The sequence below is a fragment of the Solanum stenotomum genome, chromosome 4 (genome assembly GCF_019186545.1).
Source record: "Solanum stenotomum isolate F172 chromosome 4, ASM1918654v1, whole genome shotgun sequence".
Taxonomy (NCBI): Eukaryota; Viridiplantae; Streptophyta; class Magnoliopsida; order Solanales; family Solanaceae; genus Solanum; species Solanum stenotomum.
Genome location: NC_064285.1, coordinates 24,677,303 through 24,685,187, shown reverse-complemented (window position 1 = coordinate 24,685,187; position 7,885 = coordinate 24,677,303). Strand labels below are relative to the sequence as shown.

At 39.2% G+C, this 7,885-nt stretch overlaps 1 pseudogene; it reads left to right on the top strand.

Moving 5' to 3' along the window:
• The first annotated feature begins 592 nt into the window (after nt 1-592).
• On the top strand, nt 593-5,945 carry LOC125861871 (uncharacterized; annotated as a pseudogene).
• The last annotated feature ends 1,940 nt before the right edge of the window (nt 5,946-7,885 follow it).

Here is a 7,885-nt window from a genome sequence, read left to right as displayed (position 1 = left end):
AAATATTGGAGGGAAGAAAAGAAGGGAAGATGTAGCCACCGTTGTATCAGCACCTCAAACCTATGCCCAAGATAATCATACACAACACTACTTTCCTCCCCAAATTCCACAATATCCTGTCCCATATCCTCAATATCCCATTTTTAGCGCACAACCAATTGTTCCCCCTTCTTTTCCGCAATGGCGTGCACCACTTCCTCAAAATCATCCATCACCCCCACAAATTCACCAAAATACAACTAGAATTCCTTTTCGTCCTAGAAAAGAATACAAGAAGGGAAATGGAGCTAAGGATGAGCTCACCCCTATTGGAGAATCATATGCTAGCTTGTTTCAAAAATTAAGAACGTTGAATGTTTTGAGTCCTATTGAAAGAAAGATGTCGAATCCTCCTCCGAGAAATCTTGATTATTCCCAACATTGCGCATATTGTTCTGATACCCCCGGGCACAACATAGAAAGATGCTGGTACTTGAAAAAGGCAATTCAAGATTTGATCGATACTCGTCGAATTATAGTTGAAAGCCCAAATGGACCAAACATCAATCAAAATCCACTGCCAAGACATACTGAAACAAACATGTTAGAGATGATGGATGACCACGAAGAAGTTGCAGTCCCATACAAGCCAATCCTTAAGGTTGAAACTGGCATGGAAAGTTCAGCAAATGTCGTTGACTTAACAAAAATGATGCCTTCAGGGGCGGAAAGTACGTCTGAAAAGTCGACCCCATCAAGTGCACCCATCCTAACTGTAAAAGGAGCACTTGAAGATGTTTGGGCAAGTCAGAGAGAGGCAAGATTGGTTGTTCCAAAAGGGCCAGACAAGCCTATCTTGCTCGTGCAAGGAGCCTATATTCCACCTGTGATCATTAGGCTAGTGTCCCAACTTCCAATGACTAACCCCAAAGCTGTCCCTTGGAATTATGAGCCTACCGTCGTGACTTACAAGGGGGAAGAAGTCAATGAAGAAGTAGATGAAATAGGAGGAATGACTCGTTCGGGAAGATCCTATGCCCCGGCTGAATTAAGGAAAAATAAAAATGACCAAATGCAAGTTAAAAGTCCCGTCACTGAAGAGGAGACAGAGGAGTTCTTAAGAAAGATGAAATTGTCAAACTACTCAATTGTGGAACAGTTAAGGAAAACTCCAGCCCAAATCTTTTTGTTGTCATTGTTAATACATTCAGATGAACATCGTAAAGTTGTAATGAAAATTCTGAACGAAGCACATGTTCCTAATGAAGTTACAGTAAGTCAGTTAGAGAAGATTGCTGGGAGAATCTTTGAGGTAAACCGCATCACCTTTTCAAATGATGAACTACCAGTGGAAGGTACGGGACATAACCAAGGCCTCCATATCACTGTAAAGTGTGAGCTTTCATATGTCACTCGAGTTCTGATTGACGGAGAGTTTGGGGCAAATATTTGTCCACTGTCAACTCTACAAAAATTGAATGTTAATGTTGAAAGGGTACGACCTAACAACGTATGTGTTAGGGCGTTTGATGGGTCCAAAACAGATGCCATTGGGGAGATAGAGCTCATACTAAAAATAGGGCCTGTCGATTTCACCGTGAATTTTCAAGTGCTGAATATTAATGCATTTTACAATCTATTGTTGGGAAGACCATGGGTGCATAGGGATGGGGCAGTCCCCTCTACGTTGCATCAAATGGTTAAGTTTGAATATGATCGACAAGAAGTGATTGTTCATGGTGAGGGGGATCTATCAGTCTACAAGGACTCTTCCCTCCCTTTTATCAAGGCAAATAATGAGAATGAGGCACCGGTTTATCAAGCTTTTGAGGTAGTGGTTGTTGAGCATATCCTCGAGGGGAATCTTATTTCAAAACCACAACTGCACATGGCATCCGTGATGATGGTAAATGAAATGCTGAAGCATGGGTTTGAACCAGGTAAAGGCTTGGGGATCTTCTTGCAAGGGAGAGCTTATCCGGTGAGTCCACGAAAGAGTCTTGGTACTTTTGGCTTAGGATACAAGCCTAGAGCCGAGGACAAAATGAAAGCCAAAAAACAGAAGAGAGATGTATGGTCACTTACCAAGCCTATACCACCCATATACAAATCTTTCAACAAAGCCCGCACAGCAGAATCTTCTGAGTCACTACTCCCAGAGCCAGTGCTGGAGGTTCACGAAGAATTGATCAATTATTTTCAAGATTTATTTGTCGAGGCTGATATGGTTGAATTCGGAGAAGGCATTAGCAAAAGAGATGTGCAATTCATTGGTCCTGATGTTCAGTTGAACAATTAGGAGGCCACTCATCTCCCCATTAAGAATGAGTCTTGGTAGTTTGTCTTGTTTTTCTTTTCGTCATCCGATTTATTCAAGGGTTGTAATTCAGATTTTGTCTCATCGTTTTATTTCAAACTCTCTATTTTCCTTTTCAATAAGATGTAATTGTGTTTTTATTTCAGTCTAATATATTTATTTTGTTTTCTTCTATACAGTTCTTTCTATGCCGATTCTAGTGATATGACATGCATGCAGAATTATTCACCGGATCTTAAAATCCAATCTAATCTTCGACCTAATCCTGAAATACTAAGTCAAGAAATCGAATATGATGAAGACGAAGTATTTGAAGAAGTAAGTAGGGATTTCAAATCTTTTGAGAATAAATCAAACCCAAATATGAGTGAAACTGAGACGATAAATTTAGGGGATCATGAAAATAATAAAGAGACTAAGATAAGCGTACATGCTCGACATCAAAAGGAGGATATAATCCAGGCTCTGTTTGATTACAAAGATGTTTTTGCGTCATCTTATGATGACATGCCTGGATTAAGCACTGACATGGTGGTTCACAAGTTGTCGATTGATCCTAAGTTCCCTCCAGTAAAGCAAAAGTTGAGAAAGCTTAAAACTGACATGAGTGTAATAATTAAAGAGGAAATCACAAAGCAACTTGAGGCCAAAGTCATTCGAGTCGCTCAATATCCTTCTTGGTTAGCCAACATCGTACCTGTCCCTAAGAAAGACGGCAAAGTTCGAATGTGTGTGGATTATCGTGATTTGAACAAAGCAAGTCCAAAAGATGATTTTCCTTTGCCCAACATTCATATTTTGTTGGATAATTGTGCTAAACATGAGATTGCATCTTTTGTGGATTGCTATGCGGGTTACCATCAGATTATTAAGGATGATGAAGATGCAGAAAAAACGTCTTTTATCACTCCATGGGGTACATATTGTTATCGAGTCATGCCATTTGGGTTAAAAAATGCGAGAGCAACTTATATGAGGGCAATGACAACCATGTTTCATGACATGATGCATAAAGAAATCGAAGTTTATGTGGATGATGTGATCATTAAATCTAAAAAACAGTCAAATCATGTGCAAGACTTAAGAAGATTCTTTGAAAGGCTTCGCAGGTATAATCTCAAGCTTAATCCTCCAAAATGTGTATTTGGAGTACCGTCAGGAAAACTTTTGGGGTTTATAGTCAGTCGACAAGGTATCGAGTTAGATCCTTCAAAAATAAAAGTCATTCAGGAATTGCCACCTCCAAAGAATAAAACTGAGGTTATGAGCCTTCTAGGAAGGTTAAACTACATCAGTAGATTCATTGCTCAACTCACAACAACTTGCGAGCCCATTTTTAAGTTGTTAAAAAAGAATGCCACAGTCGAATGGATCAAAGAATGTCGAGAGGCTTTTGAAAGAATTAAGAATTACTTATCGAATCTCCCTGTGTTGGTTCCTCTCGAGCCGGGCAGACCATTGATATTATATATGTCAGTACTGGATAATTCTTTTGGATGTGTATTGGGTCAGCATGATGGCACTGGGAAGAAAGAGCAGGCCATTTATTACCTCAGCAAGAAATTTACTGTTTATGAATCGAAGTACACCCTTCTCGAAAAAACGTGTTGTGCCCTAACTTGGGTAGCACAGAAGTTGAAGCACTATCTTTCATCTTATACTACTTATCTCATCTCTCGTATGGATCCATTAAAATACATTTTTCAAAAGCCCATGCCCACGGGCAGGCTGGCGAAATGGCAAATATTACTCACAGAGTTTGACATTATCTATGTGACGCGGACCACAATGAAAGCTCAAGCCTTGGCAGATCATTTGGCAGAGAACCCTATTGATGATGAATATGAACCACTTAAGACATAATTTCCAGTCGAAGAGGTGTCATGTATCGATGAAGTTATTCATTATAAGGATCAAGGATGGAAGTTGTTCTTTGACGGTGCTGCTAACAAGAAGGGAGTTGGGATATGAGCAGTTCTTATGTCTGAATCAGGGGAATATTTCCCTATAACAGCCCAACTTAGATTCTATTGTACCAATAATATGTCAGAGTATGAGGCTTGCATCTTGGGCTTGAGGTTAGCTGCTGACATGGGCATCCAAGAGTTGCTAGTGCTAGGAGACTCAAACTTACTGGTCCATCAAATCCAAGGAGAATGGGAGACTCGTGACCCAAAGCTCATACCATATCAACATTGTTTACAAGATCTTTGTCAACAGTTTGTGTCAATAAAGTTCAGACACATTCCTAGAGTTCATAATGAGATTGCTGATGCATTGACAACTTTATCTTCGATGCTCCAACATCCTGACAAAGCTCATATCGACCCTTTGTACATACAGATTCGTGATCAGCATGCTTATTGCAACTTGGTGGAGAAAGAATTTGACGGTAAACCTTGGTTTCATGATATTAAAACATATCTTCAGTCCGGAGAATGTCCTACTAATGCCACTAGTAATCAAAAAAAGGACTATTCGGCGACTAGCTAGTGGTTTTTTCTTAAGCGGAGGCATATTGTACAAGAAAACACATGATTTGGGTCTTCTAAGATATGTAAATGCTAAAGAGGCTTCAACAATCACGATTGAGGTACACTCAGGAGTTTGTGGACCTCACATGAATGGATATGTTCTGGCAAAGAAGATACTTCGAGCAGGTTATTATTGGCTCACCATGGAGCGGGATTCTATGTGATTTGTTCGTAAATGTCATGAATGTCAAATACACGGTGATTTGATTCATTCTCCTCCCTTCGAGTTGCATGCGATGTCTGCTCCATGGCCTTTCGTGGCATGGGGAATGGATGTGATTGGACCAATAGAACCAAAAGCATCAAATGGTCATAGGTTCATCCTGGTGGCCATTGGTTACTTTACAAAGTGGGTGGAAGCAGTAACTTTCAAGTCAGTGACCAAGAAGGTCGTGGTGGATTTCATTCATTTCAACATCATCTGTCGATTTGGTATTCCAAAGGCAATTGTTACCGATAATGCTGCAAATCTCAACAGTCACTTAATGCAAGAGGTATGCCGTCAATTTAAGATTGAACATCGAAATTCGACTCCTTATCGCCCAAAATCAAATGGGGCTGTAGAAGCTGCCAACAAAAATATTAAAAAGATACTTCGTAAAATGGTGCAAAGTTCTCGACAATGGCATGAAAAGTTGCCTTTTGCTTTGTTGGGTTATCGCACTACAGTTCGTACGTCAGTGGGTGCCACCCCCTATTCTCTGGTATATGGGACTGAGGCAGTTATACCTGCAGAGGTTGAGATTCCATCCCTGCAGATTATTGTAGAGGCTGGAATTGATGACGATGAGTGGGTCAGAACACGCTTGGAGCAATTAAGTTTGATTGATGAGAAGCAAATGACATCAGTGTGCCATGGACAATTGTACCAGAAAAGAATGGCACGAGCATACAACAAAAAGGTGCGTCCCAGGCTTTTCGAAGAGGGTCAATTAGTGTTGAGACGTATTCTGCCACACCAGGCTGAAGTCAAAGGCAAATTTTCTCCAAATTGGAAAGGACCATTCATTGTAAAGAAGGTATTATCCAATGGTGCTCTTTACTTAGCAGATATAGAAGGCAAAATGACAGAAATGGTCATCAATGCTGATGCTGTGAAGAGATATTATATATGATATGATCTTTCGGTATTAGAAACCCTTATGTTTGGACTTGACATTTCAAATGTTGATGTAATGAAAATTCTTGGTTCTGTGTCTAAGTATTAATTCATATGTTGTCACCCTTGTTGAGAGCTAATTTACTTCCTTGGTTCTTCTGCTTTCTTGGCTCTTCCAAAAAAAAAAATAAAGAATAAAATCAATCATCATGAACTACGTTTGACCTGATTCTTGTTTCAACAAGATACGTAGGCAACTCTGTCGTTGGGTTCGGTCTAACCAAAAAAAAAATAATAATAATAATTCAAAATTCCATATTTGTAAAAAACTGGGGCAAAGGTCATTTTTTTATTTTATTTTTATTTTTTATTTTTATTCTTTCTATCCCAAAGCTAAAGTCGATCCCATCATTTAAAGTCGTATTTGAGACTTCATCTTATCATTTCTTTCTAACCTTGTACAAAAGTTGGACAAAGACATTTGGATCAACCTTTGAAGTGTCAAGAGTAAGTATGTTAAGGGTACAAATGATGAAACCATGAGAGAGTCTTATCGGTGAAAACCCTAACTGGGCATCATAAGGCGAATGTGAGTTGAGAGAAACAAAAATGAGAGAGTCTTATTGGTGAAAACCCTAACTCGGCATCATAAGGCGAACGTGAGCTGTGAAAAAAAAAGAAAAAAAAAGAAAAAGAAAATAGAGAGTCTTATTGGTGAAAACCCTAACTGGGCATCATAAGGCGAATGTGAGTTGAGAGAAACAAAAAAGAAAGAGTCTTATTGGTGAAAACCCTAACTGGGCATCATAAGGCGAATGTGAGTTGAGAGAAATAAAAATGAGAGAGTTTTACTGGTGAAAACCCTAACAGGCACCATGAGGCGAATGTGAGTTGAAGGATTCAAAGTGAATGAGTTTTAGTGACAAAAACTCTCGTGGACATCATAAGGCGAATAAGAGTTTGAAATTAGTTATGACTTTGTCAAATAGTTGGAAATCCACATCAAGATTAGATGATCAATAATGGTTGATGAATAGATTGGATGGACAAATCGGTAATCAATTCAAATTGCATGTCATGATCAGTAGAGTCGGCTACCACACTCAGATAAGTTTTTCTTTCTTACTCTTTCTAAAAGAGATTTTTTCATCGAATCATTTTCTTTTATTCTTGTGTAGTGTATATTTTTTCCCCCTTTTCATCACTTGGTTTCACATGTCCTTGAGTCGAGTTTGTGTCAAAAAAAAAAAAAAACTGAGAAAGGAGTTCAAGACTTATTACCAGCTCTAAATTTGTACGAGGCAAAACATCAGGCCAATGAGTTATCATCTGTCGGCAAGTTTTGGATTCAGAAGAAGTCCATGATTTGATGAAGGGTAAACAATGAGTGTTGTGACATAAAGGCAAATATTGGATTTAAGTCCCTCAAAATGAGCAAATTTGGGTGAAAATACAATCAATCAATAACGAGCACTGGATGTTTGGAAAAAGTAAAACACGATGAGTACTTGAGCAATCCTCATCAAAAGGCAGAACCACAAACCAACCACCACGTTTTTAAACTCACAAATTTTCTTTGTTGAAGCAGGGGCACAAGTTATTTCGAGATCAAAGATCCAAAAACCTAGATGTTCAATTTAGTCTACGAAGAGCTAAATGACAACATTGCACACGAATTATAGTCCATATTGGGTAAGTGTTTGTTTGTCTTATTAGTCTATGGAACATAGTGTAGCAAGGACCCTCCTGAATTATGGGACGTGGTGTAGCAAGGACCCTCCTGAAGAATGGGACGTAGTATAGCAAGGACCCTCTTGAACAATGGGACGTAGTATAGCAAGGACCCTCCTGAATAATGGGACATAGTGTAGCAAGGACCCTCCTGAATAATGGGGCATAGTGTAGCAAGGACCCTCCTGAATAATGGGACGTAGTGTAGCAAGGACCCTCCTGAAT